Raw genomic sequence first — 14,622 nt, forward strand, 5'->3', positions numbered from 1 at the left:
AGGTCCCAGCAGCAGTACCTGTACTTGGTTGTCTTGGTAACCTGGACCACTTGGCCAGGACACTTGGAAGTGACAGCTTAGCACTTCCTTTTGTTTTCCAATCAAATAATCAAAACCAGATACCAAAGACGAAAATGTACCTGCCACTGTCCTTGGCCCCTTTCCCACCAGAAATCAGACAACGGATGATGCAGAGGGGGAATATAGGGAGCGAAGGGCTGGCTGGCAGCATTGAAGCTTTCTCCTCCTGTCCCTATGAGCTGCAGGTCAGAATTCATCCCTTGGGGAGTGTTCCTGAAGGTGGGAATTCGGAGTGGAATAAATCCGCTCGTATCCAAGCAGTGTGTGCAAGCCAGGACACACGTCTCCCAGGATTACCTGGCACAGCCTCTAAATCCTCACTCTTTGGAGCAGAGAAGAGTCCTCTTCCAGTTTCCGCAGGCTGCAAGAAGTCAGGAAAATAAAGTGAGATGTTGTCCCCCCAGGGTCTCCTGGGCAGCTCAGGGAGCCAGGGACAAGGCTGGGCGCTCAGGGAGAGCTGCTGGTCCCATACACATACGCACAGTACTGGTCTCATTTTCTTCTGCCACTGTTGCCACTCTCCATTTTTGGAGATTGTGTCAGAGAGAGAAGAAATGGCAATTTAAGGCTATAAAAATACTTGAAGGCTTAACGAGGATTTTTATATTGTCTAAAGTGGAGTGACTGAGACTGTCATGTCCACCCATTTACAGTTTAGGCTCTCGTTTCACACATCATTTGCTCTTCACTGTCCCTTTGTATCACTTCTTTACTTGCCCCTGACAATGTGGAACGCAGGATTAGGAACTGGTCCAGGTTAAAATGAACATTTTTCTTTCTTTTCTTGAAAGCTTTGTTTTAACCCAGTTCTGGTGGCTGCTCTGATCTGTCACTGTTGTACAGACACTTGTTCCAGCCAAGACAAGGGCTCATCCAGGAAAAGCAAGGCTGGCATAAGCTAGGACTGCCGCAGAAAGCAGATGGGATATTAATGGCCTTGGTGTCAAGGAAAAATGAAAAAAGGAAATCTGCATCTCCTGCAGTGGTCCAGTTAGCAGCAAAGACGTGGCTTTTAAATACACCGCTATGTGTGTTACCCTTGCAGTGTTCCACAGTCAGTTTCTCTGGCAGTTCTGACACTGGAAACCAGACATATCCCATTTCTGCAGATCTCGAGTGGAAAGGAAAGGGAGCGGATTGGGAAGGGGGCTCTGCTCCCACGCAGCCACCCAGCTGTAGGGGTTGGAGGCTCCTCGTTCAGCCGGCAAATGGCATGGGAGGCAGCTTGCCCTCCCCGCGGCTGCCTGCTGCTGTACAGGAGCATGCTCACAGCAGTTTAACGGGAATTATTTTGACTGTGATGAGCTTGGACTGAGCCTTGACAGTAGAGGCAATAGAAAGTGGTGTAAAAGTTCATGCATCAATAGTCCTCTCAGTAATGCGAGGTGTGACGTATTCCACAGTTCCCTGCTAAGTGGATTTGCTGCAGAAGAGGAGTTCTGCACTTCAGGATCTGTGCTTTTAAAAAATATGTATTTCCAGCTCTGGAATTGGTAAAACATTTTAAAAATTAAGATAATACACTAAACCCCACTGTCTCTACCTAATTCGTACTGCAATCCCAGAGGCATCTTGGGGCCACTCCTGTGTTTTGCCAATTAAAAAAAAAAACCTCAACTGCAGATTGAAAGTTGGAAAAGGAAGCTGAAAAAGAGTTATACAGCCTTGATATTAACCTCATATTAACCCCATGGACATCACTGCACTGAGTTACTTGTTTCCGTGTACAATTTAAGAGATAAAATCAGCTGCTATAGATCTACTCCTGGTTTTCCACCCTACTTTCCTAGAAGGGCTTAAAGCCCATCCACCCTTCACAGCAGAGCTCAACCTATAGAAGAACCAAGCGGCCACATGCACGGAGGTTTGCTCCTGCTCAGGACAGACAGGTCTTTAGTCAAGCATGGGGAAAACGAGTAAAAACAAGTGTGGAGGATGAGTGCCTGTCAAGGACGCTGCTGCGTGTCCTGGGAGGGCATGCCTGAGGGGAGACCACTGAAGAACCTTGCCCAGAGGAGCCACATGGCTGTGTGCCCTTCTGCCCTGGTGACAGGCAGCCATGCGGAGGTCGCCCCAAGTCCTGGCCACCCCTGGAGTCAAGCTTGGCATGGCCTCTGCACAGCCGTGAGCGTTTGTCCCATCGTAGCATTTCCTGATGGTTTACCTCCAGACCAAATTGTTTACAGGGAAAGGAAGAATGTGAACTAAATCGTAAAAAATCACTTGCTGCCAGAATTTCGAGAGTTCTCCAGGACCAGCACCTGGGGAGCAATCTCTCGTGCTTACTCTCCGTGCATGGTATCTTGTGGGCTTAATGTTTTTCTGACAGTAAGTGTTACATCAGGTATGATCTATGTTATATTACTGCTGTTTTATGACCTATCTTGCTGCTAATTACCTGTTTTCTGTTAAATGTATAAATAAAATGTAAATGGCAACCTGTTGAAAGTCAGGTGAGACCCAGCTGTCAGGGTGTCTTTGCTTTTGCCGCATCACACACACACACACACCCCCCAACACACACACACCTCTGCCCAAGCCCTATGTTTCTCTTTCTCCATCATACTTCCTCCAGACCCAGGATGAGAGCAGCCACCCTTTCCGCAGAGATGGAGCCTGACTGCTCCAGTCAAAAACCAGAGCAGCCCTTCACGGGGGGGATGTCACAGGCTGCCACCATGAGTCCTCACGGGGTGTCGCTCAGCCCAAACATCAGCACAACGTGAACATGTGTGTGTTTTCAAGCCCTTCCAGTGAGCTCGCCCTGGGCAGAGCCAAGTCTGCAACCTGTCCTTGCCACAGGCCTGCTTGGGGTGCTCTCTGCCTGGCTCCCATCCTTTAACCCCCAAAGGGCAACACTTTTGACTTGCACAGACTGAGCACTGTGAGATTCTGTGGTTGGAACAGTGTTTTAAATGCATTCAGAATTACCATTTATCTGAATTAACAATTGCTGCCACTAGAAACATCTTTTCTTGGACTATGAGAAATTATAGGCAACAAAAGATGTAGCATCTGAAAACCCCAGGAAGAAAAAGATCTTCCTTTTAAAGAATGATTGGTGAATACACTTAAGTGAAATACTTATCTGCCGGACATCAGCATCATAATGCGCTCACTGGAGTGGGAAATGTGTGTGCCGTGATAGATGCTGTGTGCTGAGAAACAAGCTAAGACTTCAGATATGGCATGTAACAGAAAACGGAGCTAAAAAGATTGAGAGCCTTTTTAAAGGCAGACTCACAAGCCTACCATAATTGGGGGAAAGCAGTATTTGGAGAAAAAAACCCCATATAACTAACTGATCTGAAGTATTTCTTTCCAAATAAATAAATTATGTAATTTCTAATGGTGATTTCCATTTAGATACCCCTTTGCAGAGCAGCTCCCACAATACACTTCCATAACAGAGCTGACACCTGGGCCTCGGGAAGACCCAAACCAGGTTACAAAAGGTAGAGCGTAACCTATGGTCGTGCTCCTTCAGGATGTTGGGAGATAACTTTTTTTTTTTGTTAGTTATTCTGTTATTATTTTCTGATTATTCAAAGACCATTAGCTGGACCCAGGTGCCACACGGCTAAGGCTGTTGGTGGAACCAGATACTAGAACTCAGAAGCATCAAGAGAAACTCTGAGAGAAAAGTTTAAAAATAAGTAAAATAGAGCATGCAACAAGCAGTGCACCTCTTGAGCCCTTTGCCAATGGATGTTAAAGGTGTTACAGTTTGTTCCAAGAACAAATTAATGGAATTAATTGAGAGCTGCTAAACACGTATGAACTATGTTGAAAATGATGAGAAGCTGGGAGAATAGGAGGAGAACATTGCTATATATGTCTGCCCTATTCCTACAGTCTTCCTTGCCTGTTCTCTCCTGGCCACTGCTGGAAACAAGATTTTGGGTTGGATGCGCCAAAGGGCTGATCCAGGTTGAGTAAATTCAAGTAAAGTCTGCCTTGACACTACATGTCCGCCCATGAACTGTGGAGGGTTTCAGGCAGTTTTCTTAGGCCTCTGACACTTAGAAGAAAGCACAAAAGAAAGCTTTTTCTCTTCCTTTCCTACATGGCTCCTGCCCTTGCCTTGATGTTTATGTGGATTGTGTTAGCCTGGCTTACATGAAAGATGTGAGAGATGTTTTGTTTCTAAAATAGTTAGAGTTAATAAACACAGATGGTGTGAGAAAGAGAGAGGAATGGAGCTTCTGCTTTCTCATATAAAGGAAGGCTGTTCTCAAAAATATTTCTCATTTTCTCTCTTGAAGCAGTTGATTAAAAAAAAACTATATACACCATTTCCTGCCTTTTAATGTCCCTACTGCTAATTTCCCCCCTCCCAAAAGCTCTTACAGAATTCATTCAGAAAAAAATCTTACAGATTTTAATGGTCTTCTAACGACAGAAGATTGCAGCAATAATAGAAATGGTAAGACTGGTAAGAATGGGGAAGGGCTGGCGATGGCTGAGTGTTGGGCACCAGAAGGGACCAAAGGCAGGAGACTATAGGTGAATGCTGTAAGAGTGGCAGACGCTGATGGGAGCTCGATGAGGAGCCCACCAAGATGTTAGCACACCCTGCGTACAGCTGCTGGGACACAGTCAGGAAGCAAAGGGTAGGGAGTAAATCCTGGTAACTCCCAGGGGTAGAGCAGGATGGACAGTGTGGTTGCTGCCAGCAGCTAAAGGGTCCAAAAGGCACATCCACAGCCAGCACACAGTCACCAATCTAAGAGGAATCCAGGAAATTTGATAAGGACGGTCAAAGTCATCCCGAAGATGGACAAACTCATCCTGGTGCCTGCATGCTGGTCAGATAGCTCAGATACAACCATCTTGTGAGTACTTGGGTATGAGAATATGAGCATGACTGACTCAAATCAGTACTGCTTTAAAATAATATAAGGTGATAAAGTCGCCCTTCTATAGGGACTTGCATTGACTTTGCTATGTTGTAGCTGCTCATTGATTATTCATATACATCCAGCTTCTGCGCACCTCTAATTTATTGCCCATTGAACCTCCTCCTGTGCAGGTGTGGGAGCGCATTCTTTATACAAAATACATTCAAATTTGTCAACACTGGGGCAAGTGTCCAGCACAACGTTTTAAATAAACCAGGAAATGCTTCTGACCTAACCTGCCCGATGGGCTTGGACATGTCCCGGTGAATACCAGGCTGCCTCTGAAAAACATAGCTACAGAGAGAAGGGCCATGAGTGCTGTCGATACAAGCACTCAGTCTCCTCTCTTCACCTGAGACTCTCTGGGAACATCAACAAAAGGAAGGAACATAAATGCACAACATCCAATTTCACTAAAGCGAAGGAAACGTGAGGCTTCTATTGCCATTTACCACCTTCTTCTAGGCTTTCTGTTTCTTTGGAGTCCTGCAGTATTCAAGGGTTCCCAGGAAGCCTGGTCTTGCGGGAACTGTTGGAAACAGGGTATTGAACTGCTCCATCTCAATAAAACCTGCCCTTGCGGCAAGCTTTCGGAGGCATGGCTCGGTTCTATCAAAGTGGGAAGCCTGCGACGGCAGGGGCTGCTGGTAGATGGTTGCTTTCATTGAGAGGTGATGTTGTTGGGATGAGCGTTTATCCCACAGCTACTTCCTCCTGTCGTCAAGGTTATAAAAAGTCACATCCAAGTGCTGAGTTTGGAGATGCAGTATCCTCCCCTCTCCCCTCACAAACTCCCTGCAGTGCCACGTCTGTACGGTCACATCCTCCTACACTCACATTAAGCCCATGCTGCTCCCATACTGACTTACACTCTGGCCCAAACTGCGGCTTGAAGTGGAAAAGTCGGTGGGAGAGCAATATAAGAAAACACAAATGTATCCCCCCCACCCCTTTTGCAGCTGGCGTTATGGCGAGAGGACCCAGACACCTCTCGCTGCAGCTGGTCTCAGCTAACAAAAGCTGGCTCGGTGGGGTCCGCCAGCATCCCCTGGCCACTTAGCAGGAGAGAGCCAGAGCTCTTTTTAGCCCAGATGATTCAGCACAAAGAAGCCTTTATAGCTCAGCAGCAGGCATCTCGCGCCTCTTCTCATCACGCCTCTTCTCAGGTTTTAAATACAAGGGGACAAAAGTTCTTACAAACCCCTGATTCTGTCAATTCTCTGAGCATATGCCTGTAAGGCTGTTTCTGGCATTTAAGTATCTTTAAATGGAAAAGGCAGAGCTCTTAGGAATCACGGGACACCACACGCACCATCTCTCTCTCAGAGCCAGCATCTTCCTGGGCACAAGCTAATCACCAATATTCTGTAACACTCTGCATATGCAGGGCAGGATACTGAGCAACACTGAACAGTGGCAGAAGAAAGCTCGATGCGAGCAGCTGCGCACCATGAAGCATGAACAGGAGGTCCTCCATGCCAAAGGGTATCACAGCAACCACGAGCTCAGCCATATTTTAAAAGGGATTAGAAGTGCAGAGATGGCAACAAGAATTTTAATAACAAAAGACTAAATAGATGCAAGCTTGCAAGCAAGGGTAGCTCTCTGCTTTATAGGAAAGCTACACTAGAGACAAAGGAACAGCGGGAAGAAGTCTTATCCTGGCCTGGCAGCTGCTGTGGGGCTTGCAGCAGCCTCAGAAACAGCCCATACCTGTCAGCCCTTGCAAGGAGCCTCCACCAGGCAGAGACAGAACAGAAATTCATGTCCTAAGTGCCCTTTTCAGCTGAATAGTCAGTTCAGACTGTTCATAGAATCATAGAATGGTTTGGGTTGGAAGGGACCTTGAAGATCTTCTAGTTCCAACCCCCCTGCCATGGGCAGGGACACCTCCCACAAGACCAGGTTGCTCAAAGCCCCATCCAACCTGGCCTTGAACCCCTCCAGGGATGAGGCCTCCACAACTTCTCTGGGCATCCTGTTCCAGTGCCTCACCACCCTCACAGTGAAAAATTTCTTTCTAATATCTAATCTAAATCTACCCTCTCCCAGTTTAAAGCCATTCGCCCTCATCCTATCGCTACATGCCCTAGTAAAAAGTCCTTCCCCAGCTCTCCTGTAGGCCCCCTTTAGGTACTGGAAGGCCGCAATAAGACCTCCCCGGAGCCTTCTCTTCTCCAGGCTGAACAGCCCCAACTCTCTCAGCCTCTCCTCACAGGAGAGGTGCTCCAGCCCTCGGATCATCTGTTCAGAAAGGCATACTCAATTTTTGGAAGTTTTCCCTCTTTTTTTTTTTTTTTTTGCTTGTAATTTATAATTTGGATCACATTTTTTGTGTTTTCTTCCAGGGTTAGCCTGGCTGTGGATAACTTTGACACCCAGGTACACACCTGCCAAGGCCTGAGCGGGCAACAGCTCTTGGAAGTGACCTAGAAAAATGTGAAGTCAGCCTAAATACCTGCAGTTTTGCTTCTGGGCACAAAGATGCCAAAGCATCTGTGCCTATACAAGGCTGAACAACTTTTTACTGATACTTTATCCTGATGTTCTTCCAGTTTCTCTCTAGCAAGATGTCTTAGGAAAAGCAAGAGCACGGAGCCACTGCTCACTTAATGCTATGCTATGGCTCAGGAAAATAAAAAAAAAAAGGCACCCTGTTTTCTTTCTTGCCTCTGTTTGGATGAGTGGGAAAGGGGGCTTGATATAGAACTCCTGGCTGTCAGGAAGACCCCTGGCTGTCAGGAGGAGCACAGGAATTGCTGGCTGTAGCCACCTGCTTCCCAGCTCACAAGCCCTAGCCCTGCAATGGCTCCGATTCTGAACCTGGGACGTGCCTTCCTACCCGTCCTGCCACCGGGGCTGGGCCGCTGTTCGGGAAAAAGAAATCAGGGAAAATACATGAAGGAAGAAGGAAGTGTTTGTGAAGGAAAGGATAACAGATCAGTACCCTATAAACTGATTGGTTTTATCTCTTAAATAATTAATGAGAAAAGTGCACGTGACTTGGAGCTGGAGTCCATTCCCCAGTGAGTGCCATGTCCTCCAGGTTCGGCATCGGGTGCACTTTCACTTTCTATTATTTTTGGACAAAGGGTCAATTTAGGACGGGGCCCAAAGATAAGGGCCTCTTGGAAATTAGACACAACAGTATTATTACTTAAATCTCCCACACATTTCTAACGCAGGTAAGTGCCTGCACACAGGTGGAAATCCAACCTCTGCTTCTCATTCTGGCTTCAAAGAAGCCGTCTTCTTAGCTGGGTCTGAAGATCCAAACACTACTGATAGTAGCATCTGTTGTTGTTGTTGTTGTTGTTGTCATCAACCTTCATAAAAGGTCTTTTGCCTGTTCCTGAAGGCAGTTTAACAGTGAAACCCTTGGTATTATTTCGGCACTGAAAATAGTGTCCTCTCCATATCTTGGCTATATCACCTTCCTGCACTTGTCAGAAGACCCAGAAGAGGTAGAAGCCATATCAGACATTCTTCTCAGTCCTCCAGAGTCATCCAGGTATAAGGTTTGATGGGGTATCATAAAAGATTTATCAGAAGACAAGTGGTTGAGCTGACAACGCTGACCACTTGTGGGATTTCATGGCACAGTGCATGTCAGGTTGTGTTTCATTGTGCAGAGCTGCTGTTCTCCTCTACTGGCACCTCCCAGGCTCTGTCACTGAGCACTCACCATCCAGATTTAAGATTATTGTCTAAACCATACCAAGTATTATACCCTGTGTGTCTTGATGGATGGCCCGGTCGTTGTGTCAGCAAGCTCCAGTATGAGATCCTACTTAGATTCTCAGGTTATAATTAGGTGGGGTTTCACTAAGAATTGAACTTATTTTTAGAAAGGTGGAAAAAGTCCTTTTTCATCTTCTGATACTCAGTTCTGTCCTTCGAGATAGCCAGCTCAGACACTGCTACCAGGGTGCTGAGTCACACAAGCTGAGATGAGAGCACCTTGTCCTTTCAGAAATGGGTGTGATATCATCTGGGTTTTGAACCCTGAGCTGAAACAGTGCCTGTGCCACACTGAAAAGCTGAGTCACCGAGACAGCCACAGGGAGAGAGGCCTTGGGCGCAGCAAATACACTCGCCTGCAATCCAGTCCAAAACCCTGACCCTGAAGGACAACACACACAGAGCTCCTTCCAGCGGCTCCTGTATGAGCTGTCTTTAACCTGCTGCTGACAGTTATTTTCCTTCTGATAGATAAAGATAAGCAGTGGGTATGGCAGAGCAGTATTTGGTATAAATCAGTTCACTGAAACTCAGCCAACTTGTGTCAGGGCTGAAAAAAAACCCTGAAAAGAGTAAGTCATCCATCCCAATTATTTTATTTTTATTTCAGCAGTGCTAAACTAATTCAGGAAAGCAGGTCTCGACAGCAAAGAAAACAGCTTCTGTGCCAGAGAGGCTGCTCACAGGCACAGGGACAGACTGGCGGGATGGCAAGGGCATGGGGAGGAGGACCACGCCAGAGGACCCTGCTGGGCTCCAAGGGAGCAGAGGGCGAGCGGCCGTCCCTGGCTCTGTTGGCTGGCCCTGCCTCTTGCCCAAACTTTGCGACCTGCGCAGTCTTCAGCCGGTCCCAGCAGTGCCCCGTTGATGAGGTACAGCCTACACGTGCACCAGGCTCGTGGTAAGAGGCTGTGACACCACCATGTGCAGCCATTTGTGGGTGACTTTGGATAGGGGACATCTATGCTTGATGCTTTGGTCTGCTTGGCGTAGAAAATGGCTGTTTTCTAGGCAAAACTAACCCAATAGGGTGTTGTCCATGACTGCTACTCCCATATTTCATGGTCTGCAATAGCAGCAGGCTGTAGGCAGGACCTGGCAGGCAGGGGATGGTGGCTGTTTCAGTTCACCACTATAGCTAGAGGGACTGTGTGGCCACCTCTAGCTCAGACTTCACAGATGCTCCTCTCCGATTTAGCACTGACAATTGCAGCATGTTGAGGAAGTTTTCAGAGGAGATCCTGGTGACAGCCTCCATTTCATTCTCTGCAGGTCTCTAATGCTTTCCAGACACGTATGTGGGACCCCTTGTTGCAGTCTGTTTGGTCAACATAAAACAACAGCGCCGATATCTGTTCATATCCTACCTTGTTCCCCGCAGCTCTCCAGCTTCTCCAGACAAGTGCTGGCCTTGTTGGGTCTCTGTCAGGCTCAAAATCGTTTCCGTAAAGTTTCCTCAAACCTCCACCTCTTTCTTCTACTCCTCACTGCAGGTGGCTTTGGCCAGTTCTTCCCTAAGAGGCAAGAAGGTACCATTTCCCTTTCTGAGCCCTTGTCTCCAGGAGTAGATTAAACTTGAAGAAATGAGGTTTTTATCTGTCTCAAAGCCCCTCACCACAAAGCACAGGTGAAAAGGCCTCAAAGGATTGCTCATCGTGCTGCTGCGATGAAGGAGGCTGAGCACTTACGGTGCAGTTGAAAGGGGAGTTGCAGTCCCCACACACTCTGGCAGCTGCAAAAACCCAGCGCTGATGAAGTCACTTTGCTTTGCTTTACTCTGCTCCAGCGACGTGACTAGTGCAGGTGCCGGTACCTCTCATCACTGGAGAGAAGAGCAATTCCCACGCTGCAAGCCAGCTGACCTGTGCTAGGATGAAGTGACCTACACCCCAGGCGTGCACATTTCTCTCATTTTACAATGGAGGGAGCCTGAAAACCTTCCTTGAAGACAAATATCTGAAATCAGGCAAGTTTGTAGTAGGTAGGACGTGGAAGAAGGGGTACACAGACCCACAAAGGGCCCATCCAGCCCTTTTCATCCCCAGGATGTCACACCCCTGACCCTCCCACCAGCAGTCGTACGCAGGCTATTAACCATTTGCCATGGCAGGCTGCTGTGCTGAGAGGTGCTGGAACACATCTGGTCCACCTCAGTGTGCTAAAGGCTGGTACAGACATGTCCTCTCCACAGACCTGATGCTCACCAGAGCTGGGGACATACCCCAGCCAAAAGCCCTTCCAGCGCTACAGCCCTTCTGTGCTTCCCTTTATCATCTTTGTGTGTTTTAAGGCAGAAACTCTGCCTGAGCCACCTCTCAGCAGTATTTATCCAAAGGCAGCAGGCCAGGGACTTGGCCCGTGCCCTCTTGGGCAGTGGAGAGCCCCTTCCAAAGATTATGCCTGTGGCTCTGCTCTTCGTGGACGGCTCAACCAGCAGGGCTGCCTTGCCTTCCCCTCAGGAAACCTTTTTGTGAAAGGGAAAACCTCAGCACTGGTTTCTGAATCCCACAGAGAGCAAGACAAATCCACCTGTGGGAAAAAAAAAGAAATAGAGTGTGAAAGTTTTGCAGGCAGCTTTCGCAGATATCTGACATCAGTTGCGCATCTCTAGGTCCTGCCTGAAGCCACTGCCAAAACAGCAGTTTTCTGCCCTTCCCAAATCTGTCCTGGAAGAGGTCATCTCTCTGCTGCTTGGAGGTGGTGAGCACAGGCAGGAGCCTGCAAACAGCCTCGGACGGAGCTTTGGCTTTACCTGCCCATGGCATAGGGTTGACACCAAAAAGATATCCCTAAGCCACCTGGCTGTGCTTCTCTTGCACTGAGCCATGGCAGGACTGCCATGAAGCTGGGCAAATTCAGCCAACAGCTTCTCAGGGACTTGGTTCATGCCTAGCGCCAGTGGTCATGGAGTGGCCCACACACCCCTTTTCATCTTCTGGTTAGAAATAAACCAGGAAAATCATCCTTCCTCTCACCCCGCCTCCTGTAAGAAAAGGGATAATGAAAGCAAAGATCCCTGAAGCTTTTGGAGGGCAGTTAAATATCGCCACAGACTGATCAAATATCATATTCAGCCATCCCCACTCTCCCTACGGTGTTTCTTCTACCTAACAGCACTGGTCAAACCCACGGTGCTAATGTGGGTGTATTCCCATGGGCATACTCTGCAGAAGAATTTTTATTCCATTGCATGGTGGGTGTTAGCTTCACCCAGCGTCATCATTTCAAAGGCGGGAGTGCAGGTTCTCTCCTCTACTGATGTCTTGGAGATGCCCTGAGGCAGACAAATCTGTGCACTTGCACAGAGACAAGAGGAAGATTAGGGATAGTTCTTTGAAGCCCGTGTTGCTTCTCCTGATGCTGGAGGGTTTAATCCCATTGCACCACAGTGGCCGGGGCCGAAGTTGGCTCTATTTGAGTTCGGCTTCCCTGGGCTAGCAGAACATGGTGCTTTCCTCAGGCAGAGGAGGCTGTGTTCCTTCTCTTGTGTTTAGACCCTAGAGATTTGGGTTCCTTTGATTCTTCTTGCAAGTCGTATCCCACACTTCGCAACTTATCTCATAAGGTACTTGTGGGAACAGAATCTGACATGCCGCTTCTCTCCCTAAAACTAACATGATCCTACTACAGTGGGAATTTGGGGGTTTAGTAGCACTTAATTACACAGTTCTTTGAGTAGAATGAATCTGCCTCGTACGCAGGTTGGAAGAGTCACAAGATAATGACAAATATTTGTTCTCTTTAATTATGTGTAGCAAGGGAGGACAGCCCAGCTCCTTCCAGCTTTCCTCTTCCATCACTCTGACAGCTTCACCACCATCTGCTCTTGGAGCAAAGCAAAGGCAGAAATATCCACACTGATTTTTGGACCGGGCATCACAGGCTCGTAATGTGAGAGCGTGCACTTTATTTATAAGTACCAGCAAGGAACATGGGCACACCTAAGACATCACTGACCTTTCTGATCATAGAATCATAGAATCATTTAGGTTGGAAAAGACCTTTAAGATCATCAAGTCCAACCATAAACCCAACACTGCCAAGTCCACCATTAAACCATGTCCCTAAGCATCACATCTACCTGTCTTTTAAATACTGCCAAGAATGGCGAATCCACCACTTCCCTGGGCAGCCTCTTCCAATGCTTGACAACCCTTTTGGTGAAGAAATTTTTCCTAACATCCAATCTAAACCTCCCCTGGCATAACCTGAGGCCATTTCCTCTTGTCCTATCACTTCTAACTTGGGAAAAGAGACTGACACCCACCTGGCTACAACCTCCTTTCAGGTAGTTGTAGAGAGAGATAAGGTCTCCCCTCAGCCTCCTTTTCTCCAGAATAAACAACCCCAGTTCCCTCAGCTGCTCCTCGTAAGACGTGTGCTCCAGACCCCTCAACAGCTTCTTTGCCCTTCTCTGGACACACTCCAGCACCTCAATGTCTTTCTTGTAGAGGGCGGCCCAAAACCTAGCACAGTATTCATGGTGGGGCCTCACCAGTGCCGAATAGAGGGGAACAATCACTTTCCTAGTCCTGCTGGCCACACTGTTTCTGATACAGGCCAGGATGCTGTTGGCCTTCTTGGCCACCTGGGCACACTGCTGGCTCATATTCAGCCGGCTGCCAACTAACATCGCCAGGTCCTTTTCCACCAGACATCTTTCCAGCCACTCTTCCCCAGGCCTGTAGCACTGCAGGGGGGTGTTGTGACCCAAGTGCAGGACTCGGCACTTGGCCTTGTTGGACCTCACACCATTGGCCTCGGCCCATCAATCCAGCCTGATCTAGTAATAGATGTTCCTGTCTGTGGCAGGGGGGTTGAACTAGATGGTCTTTGAATATCCCTTCCAACCCAAACCATTCTGTGATTCTGAGGGAGCAAAGGCAACTGTCATCTGCATCTCCACACCGCTGACCCGGCGGCTGCCACACAGGACCCTCACACCTTGCCATCACACTCAAGGGTTTTTACATGAAGCTGCATAGCTGGGACTTAGCCCGCCTGGCTCCAGACCCATGCTGGGCCTGCCCATGCACAGGGTACCAGAGCAGGAGCTGTTTTGAGCTGTGCCCACGTCCAGAGAGCAAGTCCTCAGGCTGTTCAAGTCTTTTCCTGAGGCTCAGTTAATCTTGTCAGTTCAGAAAAGCTGAAAAAAAAATATTCTGGTCTTTCCTCTAGGCTGCCTTTCCTGTACATTGCTGTTATTCTTCTACCACCCTTCCTCCAGCCCCCCCATCCCTCACAACCCTCACTGCTGAAACTCCCTGGGGGTCCAGGACCAGCCTCGCAGGCTCCCACTGCTTCACCCTGCTCCTTGCCTGTCGAGGACCACTAGAGTGCTCTCCCCTGCCTCCCAGGCTCTCTCAAAAATGGCTCCTACTCCCCAGCAGCTCTTCTCCTCCTTGTCCTCCTCATCATCATCTCGTGTTCACCCCTCTCCTTCATCTGGGAAGATAGTTTTAGGCTTCGATCGAAGCCTAAAAGTGCAGGATCATACTGCTACTGAATTCACTTTTCAGACTGATCAAATTTCAGCTGTAAGTGCTAAACCATGTTACCTCATCTCTGACTTTATCAGCCAAAGGGTCTTAAAACTGTCTCCTTGGAAAACAGAGCTTCCTGCTCATGTCAGGAGGAGAAATCACTGATGATCCCTCTTCCATTTTGAGAAGGAAGGGGCTTCCTCTGAAATGTAAGGACATTTTTACAGAAGACAGTTCAAAAACGGATACAATCACATCACTCCAGCACCTGGGGCCCCAGGTGTTGATCTTCACCTGAGTCTTGGCCTGTACCACTATGCTACATCTGAAGGAGCATCCTTATCCTGGGGATATATTTAGATGCAGGCTATTATGTTTGCATTACTAAATATTCAACAAAAGCTAAAATTAAAGCA

The sequence above is a fragment of the Charadrius vociferus genome, unplaced genomic scaffold, assembly GCF_000708025.1.
Source record: "Charadrius vociferus isolate BGI_N301 unplaced genomic scaffold, ASM70802v2 scaffold363, whole genome shotgun sequence".
Taxonomy (NCBI): Eukaryota; Metazoa; Chordata; class Aves; order Charadriiformes; family Charadriidae; genus Charadrius; species Charadrius vociferus.